The sequence below is a fragment of the Chelonia mydas genome, chromosome 5, assembly GCF_015237465.2.
Source record: "Chelonia mydas isolate rCheMyd1 chromosome 5, rCheMyd1.pri.v2, whole genome shotgun sequence".
Taxonomy (NCBI): domain Eukaryota; kingdom Metazoa; phylum Chordata; order Testudines; family Cheloniidae; genus Chelonia; species Chelonia mydas.
The window spans coordinates 51,306,402-51,327,381 of record NC_051245.2 but is presented as its reverse complement, the minus strand read 5'-3'; positions in this window follow the sequence as shown (position 1 = coordinate 51,327,381).

Below are 20,980 nucleotides of genomic sequence, written 5' to 3'. Positions count from 1 at the left end.
AGTGCCACATACAAAGGTAATATAACCTCTCTACTCCTACTCGAGATTCTCCTGCTTACGCACCCAAAGATTGCATGAATTTTTCTGGCAACAGTACTGAATTGGGTGCTCGTGTTCAGTTGATTATCTACCATGAATCACAAGTTTTTTTCAGAGTTGCTGTTTCCCAGGATAGAATCCCCCCAATCCTGAAAGTATGGCCTACATTCTTTGTTTCTATAGGTATAAATTTAGCCATATTCAAATGCATGTTGTTTGCTTGCACCCAACTATCTAGCTCAGGGGTGGGCAGACTACGGCCCGCGGGCTGGATCCGGTCCTTTGGATCAGGCCCGCAGGATTGCCACCCCTGTGGTGATGCAGTCTCCGGGAGGTGGCCAGCACCACATCCCTGGGGGTGGAGGTGGGGGTGCAGAGAGCTCCACACACTGTTCTTGCCTGTGGGTACCTCCCCCAAAGCTTCCATTGGCCAGGAACGGGGTACCGCGGCCAATGGGAGCTTCAGGGGAGGTACCCACAGGTGAGGGAAACACACAGAGACCTCTGTGCCGCCACCCCTAACCCCAGGGGCCGCGCAGGGACATGGGGCCGGCCGCTTCCCAGAGTGGCGCGGCGTGGGGCCAGTGCAGGCAGGCAGGCAGGGAGCCACCCCAGAGCCGCTCTAGGTAAGCGACGCCGGGCCACAGCCCGAACCCCTCCTGCACCCCGCCCCCAAAATTCCCGCCCTAAACCACCTGCCACACCCCGAACCCCTCCTGTACCCCAGCTCCCCGCCCTGAGCCCCCTGCCGCACCCTGCACCCTCATGCACCCCAACCCCCTAAGCCCTGTGCCGCACCCCTTCTGCACCCCAACCCCCTGCCCTGAGCCCCCTGCTGCATCCCACACCTCAATCCCCTGACCTGAGCCCCTTCCTGCACTCCACACCCCTCCTCTGCCCCAACCCCTTGCCCTGAGCCCCTTCCTGCACACTGCACCCCCTCCCAAACCCCGCCCCCGCACCGCAACCCTCTGCCCCAGCCCTGCAACCAATTTCCCCACCCAGATGTGGCCCTCGGGCCAAAAAGTTTGCCCACCCCTGAGCTAGCTTCTTCTGTATCAGTGACCTGTCTTCTTCATTATATACCACTCCCCAATCTTTGTCATCTGCAAATTTTATCAATGATGTTTTTGTTTCCTTCTAGGTCATTGATAAAAATGTTAAATAGAATAAAGCCAGGAACTGATCCTTGTTGGACCCCCTCTAGAAACACACCCACTTAATGACGAATTTTCAGTTAAATTGAGAGACCTATCAGTTAGCCAGTCTGCAATCAACTTAATCTTTACCACCTTCAGTTGACACCACCTAAATGTGTGGTCAGAAACTCATGTGATGTTCCATCACGGTTACATCTATAGTTAGTCTCACTAAAGGACCCGTGACAAATACACTTCCTGAATTGTAATCAATGCTTTTGAAAGATTATTTGCACACAGTGGCAAGCTCCACTCAGCATCTGATGTGTGAAACATTTTTAAATGTTGGCATGGTTTGGCACATACTGCAATACAAGAAGTTAAGACTGTCAGGCAAGAAAATATATTTCATTCTTAGAGGTACTGACTGCAGTGGCTTGAGAATACCAAGAAGTGCTGATCCTTGGGGTGGAAGTAGTGTCACGTTTCCCAGTAGCAACCTTAGCTTAAAGAGCAATGTTGAAAGAATGTAGAATGAGCAAGCTGGTGTGATACTGATTAAAAAATAAGAAAGCATCACAATTAAACACTGAGCACCACAGTACAAATGATATGTCTGTGGGATCTTCATGGGCCAAATATTGAAGTCCTTACTCAACAAAATCTCTCACTATCCCGTATTCTATAATTGATTATACCAACCACACCTGGAAGGGTGATGCTGAGGTAACTCAGAGAATAATTTGGTCCCAAAGAGAGTTTTGACTAAGAAGAGTTTTTTTGCCTTTTGCATAAAAAATGAATTAATTAAAATAAAGAAGTCAGATGACTTAAAGGGCACAGATAGAATTAAGTTAATTAAATCGCAGGCTGAAGAACTGTCAAAACATTTTGAAATATCCAAAAGTTCAGATAAAAATTAAGTCTCCAAAATCTAATATGTTTGCTTCTCATTTTAAACTCATTTAGTCTGATTACATTTTAAGGTATTATTGCTAAAATACACATACTTTTATCCCAGTGGAGCCATTCTGGCCTCTGCTTTTATACGTATTCAGATTTAGCATGTGACTCTTAGTATTTTCAGGAACCTAATTATTGTCTTAATTCTCAAGTGACTGCAGCTGGCCACACCAAAATAAACCAGATGAAACAGCCCTCTCAGACTCAGTATTAGAAATCATTTGAGGGTCTACGAACAAAGTGCCATTTTCCATGTTGTGAAAATGGATGTCAGCTAAAGATTTAAAAAGTGGGCAGCCATTTGGACACTACCAAATTACTAAGATCCATTGGGCCTAAAAAGGCTTAAAACCCCATCCAAAAGCAATGTATAAAACACACGTGAGACCTCTTAAATGGGAACATGTGATATAAAATTGCTTTTCTTTTTAAAGGGGCTTATTCCTTGGTGAGCTATTACTTTAAAAGGTGTTAATTATATCTGCAGGTAGCATTCATTCTCACTGGGTGTTATGTGGGGGTTGTATGTAATGGATTTATTCTGTGTTTGGTGTTCATCTCAAAGAGTTTCACTAAAATGGCATTGTCTGTAGAAACTGGTGTGTGGTATGTGTAATCTTCTGAGCCATTATGTTAGGCACTGATAACTCTTTGCCTCACTGCATGTACTAAACTTTCTCTGGTATATCTTTACTACTGACCTTAAAAGTATATTTGATGTTAGTTTTAGCTAATTAAGCACAAATGTCCATGCAGTAACGTTAATTTAGGAATCAAAGCCACTGCCAGCAAAAATATGCATTGCGTCTCACTGAAGCAGATTTTTTTTCTTCCCTTTAAGCTTCCACCACAGATAAGTACTGGATCTTCTAAAGGAAATTCTGCTTCCCCTCACAAGAGCTGTTACGCTTTCCCAAGAAATAATTCTTCTGTACCTCTTGGACCAGATCCTCAGCTGGTGTAAAAGTGATCTTTTATAGTTAATGGAGCTATGCTGGCTTATCTCCGCTGAGAACTTAGTCCATCTCTGCTTCTGGGATAGTACACACTGTTAGCATTGTGGCCTCTCATGCTTCACTGCGAAACAGTAATATTGAGATTAAACTTTCATTTCATAAAGCACTTCATGTTGTGGAGTTTCCTGTGTTATCCTCCAAACCTGGATTCAAGCCCTGGCACTTAAATGTAGATTAGCTGTCTCACATTTTATTTATTTACTGTTTCCTGAGTTATTAATATAGTAAGCCTTCTCCAGCTATACTGACCCCCACAACTGCCCTAGCACAACAAAGACCTTTTAAATGTCCCATTTCCTGTTTCTGCAACTGCACCTTCTCTGTGTGATTTCCTCAGTTCACATGGAATGATTGATTGTCTATGTGCACACATCATATAAAGGGTACCTTGCAAGTGGCTTTTACTCTGTTCACTCACTAATTTGTCATTTGTACTGTAGGTGTAAACTACCATAAAGTAAACATATTAACATGAAGCACTAGAAGCAGGATTGCCCTGGGGCCAACAAACCCTTATGATGACCAATTGTAAAGACTTAGCTCCTTGACTAACTTTTGAGCGTAGACAGTACTGAGGTGGCATTGTTCCCACTTTCACTCCTATAGCAACTTTCCAAAATAACCAATTAAGTCACGCTATACCCCATGAGGTAGATATTGTTATTCCCCTTATATAGCTGGATACCGGGACGCCTGTTCTTCCTCTCTTCCAGAACAGCCCAGCTTTAATGGTTTCCTGCCATTAGAGAATATGACCAGTCCATTCATATTTGATGAATAAAGAAACAATGGTTTCTGACATCTCTGGCTCAAAATATTAGCACACTCAACAAGTTTACTTGGTAGAAATCAGCTAAATACAAACCATTGTTAGCCAAGTCTTCTAAATGCCTGCCACTTGTTTACCTCTTGAGCACCAATTCATCAGCCTTTAGAAAAGGTCCAACAGAATTAAGGCCTCCACTACCAAATGGAACCATTGCCAACAATGGTTGTCACAAAGACGGCAATGTTGAATATGGTTTAACTATAAATGTAGACAAGGACAAGCCAGGTTCGGTAATGGTTCAGCTAGCTGTCATAAAGCCTATTGTTGACATTTCATTTAGTACTCTAGACAAGGTTGAATGGGCTATTTACATTCCCTTTAGTCACAGGAAAAATTCTCTCTCTCTGATTTGAAAAATAAAACTTCCCAGAAATAAAGAATTCCATGGCCTGTGTTATGAAGGAGTTCAGACTAGATGATCACAGTAGTCTCTTCTGGCCTTAGAATCTATGAAGCTACAGTGGTTACTCTTCAAAATTTGCCAGTTTTCCTTTAAGCAATAAGTGTATAAATAGTGAAGTAAAATTATTTCATTATCCAAGTCAAGTTTTTAAGGGTGACCCCTGTGACTACAGGAGAAAGGAAATCTTTATCCAGTATTATTTTGCATTTACTGGGATATGTAATGAAGTTAACTAAAAAAAATTGCATTTTATTTATTGGAAAATTAACTAATTTTCCAGCACAGTTTTTCCAATTCATATTTCCCCAGCTGTTGTGGAAATAAACAATTTTACTGCAATGGCTATTGAATAAGAATATTCCACCCAATTCCATCAAAATAATCCCTTCCCAACTTGTCAAAGCAAAACAGGCCCTATTGTCAGTTTCTCTTCAGGGATGTAAAAGAAAATCCTCACAGACTCCTCCTGGCTTGGCTCAAAAGTGTTTCAAGGAGCTTGCTATCCTATGGTAACATATAATGTCTAGCTGACTGGTTGTATGAAAAAAAAATCACTTTTTAGCCAAATATGAAAACAAGCTGGTATTCTTGTCAATTATCAGTTACTACAGAGCAAAAGATAGATCAGGACATATTTCTTTGACCCTGAATCAGTAATTGTAATATGTTAGATCCAGATTCAAAGTGCCATGCTGTCTGGAGTGGCTCACAAATATGACTGCCAATCTTAGGTCAGACTGTCAGAAAACAGGACAGAGACCCCAAGCTCATGGGATATTCTTCAATTAGATTTCACCAAACCAGTCACTTACCCCAGATTAACTGAAGCTCCAGATGTCACATTAAAGACAGTACTGGCAGCCAATTCTCTAAACTAACTAAAGATTTATTAGCTAAGAAAAAGAAATGAGTTATTGAGAGGTGAAATCAGGTAAAATGCATTAACAGGTGAGTCAAAGTTTGTAAGTCCAAATAATAGGAGAGATGTAGTAATCTGCCAGTTTCCCAAAAACCTTTTCAGGGCTACCGAGAATAACTCTGGGGAGCTCCATCTTCTTGTTCAGTTATTCTATTCTGTTAGAAATCCAAACAGTACAGATATACAGGACCATTCCTTGAATCCATATTTATAGCTTCTCCTCCAGAAAACAAATCTGAACAGTGTCTTTGCCCACATGGGCTTTCCCTTTGACGGTGAATCTGTGAATTCCCATTGTTGAACACAATGGCCCTCGCTTTGAAGTTAGCACCTTTCTTCATTTGCATTTGAGTTATTTGGTCACAGAGATATACATAACGTAAATGCCTGCTATTACATTATAATAGGAATAGATAAGTGAAAACAATGCAAGTAGCATTCCATTAGTTTTCAAGATGTTCTAGCACCTGACTACACATTTACATTAACACACACACTTTGATCTAGAATTATTTAATTACCAAGCATGTATAATGTTAGTGTAATATAATAGCAAACAGGATATAGACAGGCAAAAACAGTACAATTAACATCTCACTTCATCTCTATTCACACACAGGTGAATTGGCCTATGGCTTTGGTCTGAGCTGGTCTGTCAGCATCACAACAGATATCTGATCGAAATATGCTCTCAATTACACATGGATTTCAATGTGAGTTTCAAGCGGTACTGGTGATATACTGGACCTGACTCTCCTTTCTTTTACACCAATGTAATTCCACTGATGCCAATGGAGTTTCTCTTCTCACTGCAGTGGAAACGTGGTGTATCAGGCCCTATTGATTTCAGTGGATTTGCACCAGGGTAAATTAGTGCAGAATCTGGCCCATTAGCTATATTGATTATTCTTTAAATGTATTAGCATAAAAATCCAGTACATTTATCTATTTCATATATAAAGAAAATGTTCCTTTTTTAAAGATCAAAACCAAAGGCTGTCCTTTTTAGCCAGGTCTTCCAGTAGTTGTCAAACTCTTTATAATGGAAAAAGTCCTGGTTCAGTTTTACTATATCAAACATCTCTTTCCCCAACATCAATTGAACCCAGTGGTTAATATTTAATAACAAAGCTTGGGTCAAATGAAGATGCTACAGTGATAAACGCTGTACAAATGCCTAGAATAATAAAAATACCAATCTTCAGGAGCTGTGAAATGTAAAGTCTCTGATGTTTATTCTAAACACCGTGAGAAGAGAATCATTTGTATACACTTCTATAGCCTTTGAGATTCAGCTTAAATGGCCTTCAGATATCTGACAGAAACAAGTATATGGTTGTCAGATTTTTCAACGTCCAAAACAAATATTAACTAATCAGTCCTCACAATACTGCTGTAAGGGAGGTATTGTGGCACCCATTTTATACATGGAGAAAGTGAGGCTACAGAAACAAAAGAGCCAGTGGAAGAGTTAAGATTAAGGTGTTCTTGCCTCTCATTGCCTGATATTTGATCCAATAGACTCTGCTGCATTACATGCAGGAGTTCAGATGTTTGAAAGGCTTTTAAAAGGCAAAGTATCTGTTCTGCTTTAGATGCCTCGGGGCAAAACTTTCAAAAGCATCTTATTGATTTAGAAGCCTACGCCTGAGGAGCTGCCTAGTAGAGCTAAGCAAATAACTGACTTTTGGGGGGGGGAGGGGAGGACTGAAAAATCGAGGGGGGGGGGTAGTTTTGAACCCAAACTGATTTTTTTCTTCTTGTTTCTCACCAGAGTGCCCCCCCAAAATATGTTCCAGTCAAAGAACACATTTCAAGTGTCAATTCTAAAAGAAATGCCAAAATAATTCACTTCAAAAACATGGAAATGAACCATTGTGACATGGGGGGGGGGCGGATTTTGGCTGAAATTATTCACCAAATTGAATCCAAATTGGTGACTAGTTTCAGAACTACCACCCCCCATTTCACTTTCAGCAAATTTACTATTTGCTAAAAAAAACTTGCATAGCTGTACCCCAGGGTGCCTAAATCACTTTTGAAAATGGGACTCAGGTTCCTAACTCATTTAGGCAAATTTCACATCTAATTTACATTTTAGTACAGCATCGCCTTTTTCACAATGCCTGATTTGGTCTCAAACCTTCACAGCAGTGCTCAGTACTGTATTCAAAAGTGAAGCTCAAGTAGAGTACCTCTATTAAACGTGGCCTGTGGTTTATTCACTTTGTAGAGTGCCCATACAAGCGCTTCCACCCCACTCTTTTCTTGCAGTATCCCTGTGCAAGGCAGCCACTGCTCATGTTGCCTGCTGGTCAGCTGTGCTTTGTGCCCGCTGTGACTAAGCTAGCACAAAAGGGTGGTGTGGTGAACGGCCAATGAGCTGCCCAGGAGCCCCTATTCGAATAGCATTGAAGTCAATGAATTGTCATTGCAACACACATACGCTACTGTACATAAAGCATTACACGTAGGCCCAACTAAGAACAGAGAGTCTAAATTACTGATAACAAAGTAACACATCACCCCTGGGCAAACCCCAAGTAGACAGTCTTTATGCAAAGTTCTCAGTGGGGGCCAGAATGAAATCTTTGCCCTTCAAGCCTTGAGGCATCCTAGGCTCAAGCTTTAGCCACTGTGACTAGAGCACTATAAATGGAAATAAGAGTTTCTTTCTGTAAGGAAATGACTTAAGAATCTAAATCCCATTTTCAAAAGTGACTTATGCACTACAGAGTCTCAAGTTGTGATCTGTAAGAGCTTGAGTAAATTAGCTCCAGAATAATAGACAGTAATTTCCTATGATCTATTTCAGAACTGAACTCTGCAATCTCTACTTCTACAGCATAAATTGATCAGTCACACACAAAGGTTTGTGACTGAAATGTATGAATTTTAAAAAGCCATTAGACCTTGGTTTGGAGTAAAATGCCTCACATTTATGAATGCTTAAGCATTCATAAGTGACAGGTGCTCAATGCAGAGCTTGTCATTTGATAAATTGATGTTTCCTGACACTTTAATTGATTTTTTTTTAAGTAGTACTCCTGACCTACTAAGTTCTCTGTCTAAATACTTCGCAAATTTGATTGGTTCCAGGTCAGCAGATCTTTTTCACTGCTTCTAGTGCACTTCTGCTTTTCATCACCCTACCTCGAAACAAACGCGATTGCAAAGATTTCCAAAAGGCTGAACTGCTAAACAAAGGCATAGAGAAGTGCTTTCATTTACATCCTTTGATGCACTAGTTCTTAACAGATTAACTTTGATTTTAAGAACAAGCAAGTCTGTTTGAGAAGGCAATATTTTTCTCCTTTGGGACATCAGTAAGAGCCATGGGGAGTTGCACAGGAATATCTGAGGGCAAAATTTGGGCCTAAAGTTTTATTTATTCAAAACAGCACCATCAAATTCCATAAATATATATTTTAGTGGTCTGCACCAACCAAACAACATCATATAAAGATCTAGAAAATGTTTCATTGAATACCTGAAGAAAGATGCAAAGAATTTTCACTCACTTTTAAACTTGTTATAATCTGACTCTGGAAAATTCCAAGAAGCGTTGGTTGACTAGTGTATAACAACAAACATTCTTGAACTCCTACAGTAAGCAAGTAGGTAGGAAGATAGAACAGGGTTTTCCAGTGGAGTGGTTGGTACAGATATGAACACTTCCACCAAATTAAAATAGACTATTTATCTTGTTCCTTATTGTATTGTTTTTACACCAAACAATTCCTGCACGATCATCTGTTTTTCTCATGAGCAGCGTGCAGCAGAATCAAGCTGTCTCTCCTCCTCTGTCTGAGATGAGGCTTCTACATGGTGGTATTCTTTTATCATCAACTAAAATGTTGTACACAGTGAAAAGCGTAACATCACCAGACAGGTCATATTCCATTTATATGCTGCAAACATTTGGCAGAAATATTCCCTGGTTTGCGTCTACTTTTCTCTAGCTTACCATTTTACACTCTGTGCAGTAACTGTCATTTTAAAATCTGTCTGCCCACAGAACCAGTTCCTCATGGGCAAGCTGAGGAGATAGATCCTGTCTGCCCCGTGGTGGGGACGAAACCATTGAGAAGTAAGGAAGAGGGAAAACCCTCAAGAATTTAAGAAACTGGTAGGAAGTTGGGGAAGAACACTTTTCTTCTAAATTCTTGAGGGCCTTTTCCTCTCCCTGTTCCTGAATGGTTGACTCCCATTCAGGCCACTAAAACAATGAACCTGCCAGGCAATGCAGACTAGACTGCTGAGTATTGCATGAGGAGGGGAGGAAAAAACACTTAACAGATTAGGAGGAAGGGGAACCAACCATCCCGTTTGCCTTTCCTTGGGAATCAGCAGTTTGATACAGTTGGTTCCTCTTTCTTCTAACTTCCTGTCTTTTCTTTTTGCCCCTGCAGTGGTCTAGCCTGCAAGAGCCCCAGCGAAAGCCCAAACCCAGACTTGCTGCCTGGGGTCTCATCCCCTCTTCAGCAAGGTCAATCATTCAATCATGTCCACATCTCTCAGGCTTTTCTAAGTGGAATCCCTGATATAAATTTGCTTTTCATATTTTTAACTGAGATGCTGAGTCTGATTCTCCCTTTCCTTAGGTGCATGTAAACCGGAGTAACTCCACTGAAGTAAAGTTACATGAGGGTAAAACCAGGGTGAAAGAGGAAGCAAGAGAAGTGGAAAGAAAGGTCATTTTTCTCCAAACTAAAAAGTGAATTCTCTCCATTTACAGCTGTAAGTGCTTTTCCTGGATTAGCAGCACATCTAGTGATTCTAGAATCTATTACTGAGAGTCCCAAGTTGATTTCCATCTGCATGAAATCTTGTCTGAAATACTTTCATTTCATGTGCATAGGTATCTTTAAAATTAGATAAAAGCTCCTTACCATCTGTTATCAAACAGGAGGTAACTGCAAATGTCAGGCAACACAATAAGTGACACAATAAACCAAACATTTCTGAACCTAAAAAAAAAAAAGAGAGAGAGAGAGAGAAAGAAAAGGCCAGTTTGGATTTCAGAAAGTGGTTTCAGTTGTCAGTTAGTTCCAACCCATATAGATATAATCATATGCTGATTCTTCACTCTCTTTTTGCCTGTTTTAGTAATGTTGGTCTCTTTTTATTTCCAGCAGCATTTATGTATCTCATGCTGTACATAACAGTATCCTAGCCAAAATTATCTACTTTGAGAGAAACATCTCAACTCCTGCATTTCCTTAAACTCTCCACTGTATGTTTTGATGATTTAGTTTTCACTTATGGATATTCTAGCCCACCATTCTATTCCAAAGATTGACGCTCAGAGCAAGTGGAGTCATTAAAGTGACTTTATTAAATGAACACACCCTTATTTAGTCATGTTACACTTGTGTATCACCTTGGTTATTTCACAAACAGTGGCATAAGCTCACAGTGAGTACTTTGCTTTTCTATATTTCTAACACTCTTTCCTCCAAAGGTCTTGAAGTGCTTTGCAAACTTCAATGAAATAATCCTCACAATCCCAATTTGAAGCAGGAACTACCTAGTTTCTGACAGTAAGGGGATACTTTATTAGAGTAGATCATGTCGCAATGTAAATCAAATCCTCTTACTTCCAGTCATAAAACAAAGCTAGAAATATGACACTTATTTATAATATTTGGCAGAAGGTTTATGCAGGGAGAAGGATTTATATATGTATGTGTATACATATGTCTGTTGTTAAAATCTCCATTCTTTGTTGAAACCTTTCCTGAGCAAGCTGCTGGGACTATATGGTGTTCTTTCTAATACAGGACAGATGGACAGTACGACATGGAAAGACATGTAGGAAGCAGAATTTCACCACTGTAAAGGTCTTGCTAAACTGAAACCAAATGAAAATATGAGTTGTCTTGTAATTAGCTCTTTTCTTTCATCCTCAATTCCATTTACATAGTCAGGATGGACTTACTATGTGGTTACCTACCACAGCCTTTCTTATTCAGAATCTGGCAAGATGTGATATTTGCTGCATAAAAGAGTTAATCGCCACCATCACTGTGGCAGTTTAACTCACTGATATCCATTAAAACCCAGTCCTGGCTTCACTGGGCTCTGTCTTCATGGGGCCTTCTTCAACTTAAATGTAAGTCTGAGCTTCCATTGAAGTTAGTAGGAGATTTGCCATTGACATCAATTGGGGAACTGGGACCAAACCCAATAAATCACCCCCTTTCTTTTGCCTGGGACTGGTTTTAGCCATATCAAGGCCTTATGCCCTTACCAGCTCTCTGCCAGGAGCTAGAACTATTTCAGTAATGTGAAAACAAAGCGTAGCCTTTATATTTAATTGAGATTGTCATGAATTCAAGTCTAAATATTGAGTAACTCAAGAAAAATATTAATGTTCATACTGATTAACTTTTAATGACTGTTTATTCTCGTGACTCACTGATGTTCAAATGTTCATAAATATGTAACATTGGCATCAGTATTGTGCAGTACAGGGCCAAACAGGGTGGTGATTCTGAACTGCCAGGTGCAGGGAGCATTCTAAGGGTACGTCTACACTGCAAACAAACAAAAAAAAAAACACTGCGGCAGCGAGTCTCAGACCCGGAGTCAACTGACTTGAGCTCGCGCTGCAGGGATAAAAATAGTAGTGTAGGTATTCTTGATTGGGCTGGAGCCTGTGAGGGGGCAGGGTTTCAAAGCCCGTACTCCAGCCCAAGTGGGAACATCTGCACTGCTATTTTTAGCCCTGTAGCATGAGACCAAGTCAGTTGACGCAAGCTCTGAGATTTGCTGCCATGGGTTCACTGTTTTTTGTTTGTTGGGGTTTTGGCGGGAAGAGCGGGGATGTTTGTTTAGTATTGTAGACATACCCTAAGAGGTTCAGGGATCCACATTTCAAACTTGGGTGCCTAAAACTGCTCACCTAGCTTCACATTAGAGCACCTAAATGTGAATATAAATGCCCCCAAAACAATGCCTAATTTGTAACAGATTTAAGATTTATAGAATAAAGATTCTCAAATCAGAATAAGAGGCTAGCCAATGCATCTGAAAAGCAATGAGTTATTAACTGAAAATGCATAGTTTAAAAAGGATTTCTTATTAACTTGTGAATTTCATTGCTAAAAGTTATGACAGACTAAGGGCTTGTCTACACTTCCAGCGGTGCAGCTGCGGTGCTGTCGCACTTACTGAAGATGCTACCTATGCTGATGGGAAAGATTCTCCTGTCAGCATAGGTACTCCACCTCCCTGAGAGGCGGTAGCTATGTTGACGGGAGAAGCCCTCCCATCAACAGTGCTGTCTACACCAGGAGTTCAGTCATTATAACTGCGTAACTCAGGTGTGGATTTTCTATACCCCTGACTAAGTTTGTAGTGTAGACCAGGGCTCCAAGCTGAGAAGCATTCAGAAAAGATATGTAAGTGTGGATGTTCTGATTACACAAGATAGGATCAGTTTTCATAAGCGGTATAAAGTCTTATGCCTCAGGCATAAACAACCTCCTAAGTATTTGAGGTTGGAAAGAAACTTCCTCAATGGGCAGGTTATTACAAAATTGTCCACTGTGAGGTTTCTTGCATGGTCCTTTGAAGTATCTGGTATCTGCCATTTTCAGAGGCTCCGATTTAGGAAAGCACTTTAGGAACGCATGTGCTTAACTTTAGAATGTGCTTAAATCCAATTGATTGTATGAAGTGCATGTCCTTAAGGGCTTTCCTGGTTCGTGCTATTTCCCTGAATTAGGGACTAAGGCTATGTCTACACTACAGTTTATGTTGGCATAATTTATGTCACTCAGGGGAAATGGGGGGGGGAATAAATCACCCCCCTGAGTGACAAGTTACACCGACATAAGTGCCAGTCTCACCGACATAGCTTCTGCCACTCATGGGGGCTGAAGTAGATAAGCCAATGGGAGAAAGCTGTCTCCCATCTGCTTAGAGGGGCTACATTAGAGAGCTTACAGCAGCACAGTTGCATCAGTAAACTCTCTAATGTAGCCATGCCCTAAACTGGCCTACTGAATCATAAGAATCATTGGGTTTGCTCTTGTATGGCAATTCTATGTCCCTAAGTGCCTCACTTTCAGCACCCACCATTGACAATTTGACCCTGAGTGCTCTTAAATCTCCCAAAGTGAAGGACACTTAGCACTTCTCAAGGCACCTTACGGGATTAGACCCTTAGTCGCAGATAGATAAATAAATAAATAACTAAATAAATGCATTGATGAAGTAACGTAGAACAATACTATACCCCCAATATTTTTCACCTTGCATGACCTAGGAGAGGTATAAATTCACAGGTGGTTATATTTTCTGATGACTCAAACATTGGGGAAAATGACCTTCAGACACACAGGGTGGAGCTGATTTTGCAAATCCAAAATGGTGTGAGTGGCTTAAAGTACTGGCCAAGGACGCCCCTATAATAAACACAATGTGCCAAAGAGTACAGCTAGGACGGTAAAGACCACAAATTGATGGTGATTATTATATGAAAGGAAATGTTTTTTAGCCAACGGTGAATACAGTCTACTTGCAGTGTGTGCATATGGGAAATTAGTCTGGCACTCAGTAAAGCACAGGTGAATAGTAATTTGGAATATTGCATGAGATGGCGGTCACTCATTTAACAAGGATATTGCAAAGACAACTATAAAAATATAAGGAAGATGTCTATGTTGTTTGAAATCATAAGCTGGACTTAGCTTATACACTATAGTTTAGAAAAATGACATTGAAAGAATATCTTAGAGGCCTATATGATCCTGGAAGGAAAGGAGGAGACTGTTGCCAATCAGCTGTTTGAAATCTTAGCTAATTTTAAAACAGGATATTGTGGATTGAAGTTAAGGAGGAGGAAAACAATTTGGTCAGAAATGCTTAAAGAAAAGGGGTGGTTAAAATTCAGCAAGACCAGAAAAAGCTCAACAGAAACATAATCACAGTGCAGCCTGTCAATGGATTTCTCAAATTAATGTGGTAAAATTAAAAGTAAAATAGCTTGACTGTAAGTTCCCAGGCCCATAAGGACTAGCCTCGATACGATTCCTTTCTTTTAAATAGTCCTGTGGTCCCATGTTTCTATTTCAAAAAGGCTCTCCTTGATTTACTTTCCATATGGAATTTCAAATTCTTTGGTTTTTTGGTAACACATTTCAGTTGCACAATTGCTCCCATACAATGAAATAAACTCTCTTTAAAAGAAAAAATATATAATTTAAAATATAAAAAATCTACTACATTTCTGCAGTACAATGAAACCAGCTTATTGCAAGAACAGTAGTTTGCACCACATCCCTTTTTATGCTGACACAGTCCAACAATTCTTTCATTATTAAAAATGTCCAAATGTATGTTTTCTTTCTCTCTCATCTCAGACTCTGATCTTTCTACACCCATCTGTTTCTCTCTCTTGACTCTGTGAGCTCCTGGCTATCTCCAATATCAAATGGTTTAAAGAATAAATGTCTCTGCTGTTGTTGTCATTTACTTTATCCCACATCTCTTGATTAGAATGTCACACCTTCCTTATATGAGACCATTACTTTAATCCAAGGAACAGATTTTTTTGGAGTCATCCTTGTTCCTGAAATGTTCTCTCCTTCCTAAATTTCTTGCACCATCCTCATCGGTAAATTTACCTTTCACCATCTCCAGACCATTGTCAAAATATCATAGAATATCAGGGTTGGAAGGGACCTCAGGAGGGCATCTAGTCCAACCCCTTGCTCAAAGGGGGACCAATCCCCAATTTTTGCCCCAGATCCCTAAATGGCCCCCTCAAGGATTGAGCTCACAACCGTGGATTTAAGCAGGCCAATGCTCAAACCACCTCACCCCCAATATGCCCTCACCTTGACCATGCCTTCACCAAAATCCACCGACTTCAGCTCAGTCATCCATGCATAGTTGTAGTTACTCCAAATTGCTGTGCTTGATTTTTGTCAGCCAGAGGGCCAATGAGACTTTGGAAATATTGATTTTTTTTTCTGACCTGGGCTGGGCTGGTCCTTTTGTTTGTAATAAAATTATTCTCTTCCAACCTGCTTCAAAATTGCCCAGATGTCAACTTTGACATCCTCATGCATAATGGGGATTACAAGACAATGAACAGTTCAAGGATGAATGCTCCATTTGACTTAAATTCCCCAGCAGTCTGCCAAAGATCAATGGAGCTACTCCAGCTTTACACCAGTTTAACTGAGGGCAAAGTCTGATCCAGTGTCTTCAGCATTGCATAAATGCTGAGGTCAAGAGCTACCTTCATTAAAATACATAATATTACTTTGCTTTCCATTTGTGCTGAAAGCAATTTGTACCTGCTTATAAAATTTCTTATAATTTACATTTTTGTATCTTGGCTCCTGTTGGTGTGAGGAAGAGCAGTTACCAATATCCCTTCTTACTTCTTGGGCCCAGCAAATTTTTGTATTCCTGGCTATGGTCTATTTCACATCATATTTATGCCAAAGGGATATATTCAATATACAAACAACCTCTTTCTCTTTGGGGACCAAATTCTTCCCTCAGATGTACATATTTTACTCCAGTATTCTTTAATGTGAATCCGATGTTTCCATCCAGGGCAAAATTTGGCGCTCAATGTGTGTACTGTTCTTTTCTACTTTTGCAGATTTTTTTTTTGCAGTAACAATAATAACAACAATGAGTAATAAGTCTGAAGAATATTATTTTGGATCTGCACTATTATGGTTCCCAACTTAGCAGGATTGCAATACACAACAGCTTGTATTTCAGTAGAGGACCACACTCTGAACATGAGTCACAGCTGAGAAAAAGTTACAAATCTTTTTCCTACAGGATTTGTTGAGCTCTTTTTGTGAGATATTTCTGTTGTCTTTGTCCTACTTGTAATTCTCTTGATTGCTGTTTGCTCTTGCACATATTCTATTCATTCATAAGAGGAGCAGAAAGTTTCAGACACATCTTCATCCTCATCTTCTGAGTCTCATAAATATGAGACCGTGGTCACTGAGGTCTGAGAAGCTTTTTTCTTCCAGGTTACAAAAGCTAAAGTGTTCTCCAAAATGGAGCTGAGAGACAAAAGATATACGGGATGGCTGTGGTTCCACTATTTTCACACTGGAGATCTTTTGTGAATTTGTTGGAGGCCACCTGGGATGTGTCCACAGAGCAACTGGGAGGTTGCTTCCCAGCGTGGATAGACACACACTAGCTCTGCTTCAGCTTGCATGCTAAAAATAGCAGTGTGGCCACTGTGGCACAGGTGGCAGCTCAGGCTAGCCACCCGAGTACATACCCATGTATCTGTCTGCGCTGGGAGTCACCCTCTCTGCTGCTATGTAGATATACCCATAGATTAATTTCTCCATTTTCTTTGTAAAAGTAATAGGATTTCTTGGGAAGGCAGAGGAACAATTTGATAGGATTTGTACAAGGAAGAGGTGGTAACCAAAGGCAATGATTGATGGACCTAACTGGTAGGCACTGAAATAGATTGTGTTGGATAGCTGTGTTTTCAAAGAGATGTTTTATAGATTATAAAGCCAGAAGGGCCCATTATGATGATCTAATCTGACCTCCTGCATAACACGGGCCACAGAACCTCGTCCAGTAAATTCTGTGTTGGCAAGGAGTGTGGGTTGTAGTTGTCATGATGATCAGCAGTTTAATCATTAATTGTGTGCTTGGAAGAGAGATACCTAGCTTGAGCCTTTCTATGCAATCATCCGAAATTTGGGAGATTTATTGCTCGTCTCCCTGGTTTATTACTCATTTTTTAAGTAATGTAGCTCATATTATGACTGTCATGAAGTAAAAGAATATGCAGTGTGTTCATATCAATCCCTCTAAAACGTTGTTAAAAGATACTCTGCTCCATGAATAATTTGTTCATATTTTTTAAAATCACCTGCCCAGTTTTAACATTTCAAAAAACAAAGCAATTGAGTTGTATGTTCAGTATATTGTGCAACATAGCACATACAACAGACAATATTCCCACACAGTGATATTAAACCACAGGCTTAGTTTTAAACACTACCATGCACTATAGTCCATCCACCATTTGCATGGATGGAGAGAAAATTACAAATGTCAAGAGAAAGATAGCTCATTCTCTTATTGATGTCTTTTGCTTCAGGCCAATAAACCAACAATGATGTCAGTTCAGTCACTAAATTACCAAGTGGGGGAAAACTTCAAAACTCAGCAAAATGCCCTTTGGGAAAAGATACATAATTGTCAAATTAAAGCCTCCACTCCCACGCTCTGAACCACAAAGAAGGAAGCTTTAACCCACTACCCAAACTGCTTCTAAGAGAGAAGTACACAGAAAAGTAAACATATGTTCACATTAGCTAAGTGGGAGAGTTTCTGATATCTATTCCCACCTATAGTCAGAAGTAGTTTATGTTCTTATTTTCCTATGAAGGCTTTGGAACAACGATTTTAATTACACTCTTTTTCAACCACAGTAGAATAACATTTTTCTAGCATTAAAAAAAAAATCTAAGGTTACAGCTAGTCCAGCAGAAAATAATCTTCTGAGACTATTGAAAAATGTTTAGTCCTGGTGCTAAAGCTAATGCTGGTGATTCAACACTGTTCCTAAAACTTTAGCACATATGGTCTGGCAGTGTGATAGAATCCGTCCTTTTGGGGATGGAACCATCAGTAGGATTCATTTAATGCTGAGTTTCCTTCTCCAGTACGATCCTCCTTTATACAATCTCCTTATTTTTCACTCCTGAGTAATTTGAACTTTTATAAAGGCTGGCTCTGAAGACCTATACTGATTGCCAAAAAGTTAACTCTTCCAAAAATGGAAAACTCCAACTGTTCCTATGATAAAAAACCGGGCCAAAGAAATGAAAGGAATGTTTTTGCAGCTTCAGGAAGAAAGGGTCAAATTCATTCTATAGTTTACTTCAGTGGAGTAACCATCAGGAATAAATGTGACCCATTATCATTTCAGATAAAATGAGTATAGCACGTTTAGTATGACATAGTCTCATTTCACTGATATCTTCAATTGATTTCTCAATATTTCAAATACTAGGTTGTTTTAAATAAGTAAGGCACCTCACATCTTGATTTCCTTAAGGTATATGTCACTTTCATTGAAACTGAGTGAAATAATGTTTTCTATTTTGCAGAAGCATTTTAGTTTCTATGTTTATTACTTACTAATGCAAACCCAAACCAAAATCCTGTATTTCATTATACCCAATCTTTGGAAAAGTTCACATCTGAACTTCAAAGCAACTCACTTCTCCAAAAGAGATTAAAATTCCATTCCTACTTGTCCCCCTAACAAAATCAGGTGCTCAGATATTCTGGAGGCAGTCAGATGCTACTCTGAGGAATGAGGTGTGCTAAGATGGGCAGATATAGGGGAAGTTTGGATCTGGATGCAGACTCAAACTTTTTAACTCAGGGGAGGAGGGTGTCTACATTTATGCTGCATTTATTTTCTTTTTAAGGCTTTATAATACAGATTTTAAAACAGAATAAAAATTAAAAATTAGAGCACTATAGAGACATTAGCAGCAACACATCTGCTCAGTTTACAGAGCTCTTGCTGCCCCTTCGAGGGTTAATCAGACATATATAATACTGTTCCCTGGCACTTTTGGAAAGCTGCTTAAGGGATGATTCCAATAATATGAAAGGTTTCATTTTTGCAAAGTTTATATTGGCCTAACTGTGTTGGATTTTATTTATCACATCCTGTGGACCACATTCACTCAAAGTTTTTTGAAGACAGCTTAGAGCTGAAATAGTAACATTTTCTTCCTCTCATCTGTGAAAACTGAAACAAAGATTAATAGAGAATTAAGTAATAATAGAGTAAATATTTTTACTGTTTATTTTAAACATACAGATTCTAAGTTTTCATTTACATTTTGTTTCTCACACATGTTGTGTGGAACATTATGATCTCATGATTAGATAGCCAGAAAGTGCTGTTAATTCTAAGCAATAAAGTTTGTGCTGAAACAAATCAGTATATAGGTTGCTCTAGGAAAATCCAACCGGAACATACAGTTACTACGGTCTGAAATCATCCAGCTGTTGAAGCAAAAGGGACCCAAGGAAGTAATGTACAGGCACGCTGAGACTTGGTCTGCATGAGAATATTAGATTGGCCACACTACATCACTCGGGTAGTCCATACCCTGAACGGTATAGTTAAGCCAACCGTGTAGACAGCATTAGGTTGATGGAAAAATGGGAAGAATTCTTCCACCAGCTGACCTACCTACCACCTCTCAGGGACATGGATTACCTGTGCTGCCAAAAGAATCCCTCTCATCTGCGTAGGTAGTGTCTACGCTGAAGTGCTACTGCAGCACAGCTGTGCCACTGTAACATTTTACATGTAGACAAGCCCTTAGATGTAAAAAAAGATTAAAGGAGGGTGAATGCCAAAACACTCCACACTCAGCCCATAATGGCTCGGGAGTCACGCCCAGAATATGTTAGTGCAGAGGCCCAGCAGGGAAATGCAAAGTGATATCCACCTGAATGAGCCTGTGGAAAGTAATAAGGTGGAGGGGTGGAGTGGTACATTGAGGAAACAAAGAGGAAAAACAGTCCTGCTCTTCTCTCTACAATTAAAATAAACATCTAAACTCACCAAATTGAGGCTGCATCCTCTAACGCTTCATTGAAACTGCCCCCTCTGGATCCATAGAAGGCGTACACAAAACAGGGGAATATCATATTCTGGGAAACAAAACTAACCAGAAAAGGAGTACTTGTGGCACCTTAGAGACTAACCAATTTATTTGAGCATAAGCTTTTGTGAGCTACAGCTCACTTCATCGGATGCATACTGTGCATCTGATGAAGTGAGCTGTAGCTCACGAAAGCTTATGCTCAAATAAATTGGTTAGTCTCTAAGGTGCCACAAGTACTCCTTTTCTTTTTGCGAATACAGACTAACACGGCGGTTACTCTGAAAACTAACCAGGAAACTAAAGCTACTGGGCCTGAGTCTCATTTACTCAACGGTCACTTTACACCACTCCAGCAATGTAAAGGAGCTTTATAGTGGAGTAAATTACATTTACACCCACGTTAAGGCCATTTTTATCCTGGCAGTGACATAAAGAGCCTTAGTGTAAATGTGAACAAGGCCCCCTCATCTTCTTATTTCTATACTATATACTTTCACACTTCAAGTTTTGAATTGAAAGTACAAATCCATGCTATATAAATAGGAGCTGGTTCCCAATCTAATCCACCACAGGGCTCTCTGGTCCCCTTAGTGGGACTCCACCTACCAAGCATTTATTAAAAAGAATAATTAGCTCTTATGTAGTACTTCATGGCCTACATTTTCGAAAGTGGCTAGTGATTTTGGCCCAGCCTTCTATATCTTTCAAGGACCAGATATTTAGAAAGCGTTAGCTATTTTAGGTACTTATATGGCTTCCATTACTGTACTCCTCACAATCTTCAGTGTATTTATCCTCACAGACCCCCGTGAGAGGTAGCGCGGTAGTATGGGGAACTGATGCACACAGAGGTTTAGTGACTTGCCCAAGGTCTCAAATGAAGACAGTGGTAAAACAAGGAATTGAACCCAGGTCTCTCTAATCCTAGCATAGGCCCTAAACACTGGACAATCCTGTCTGTTTCACAGCAGCTGCTTTCTCAGTCAGGCCCCTTTTCAATATGTTTCACATT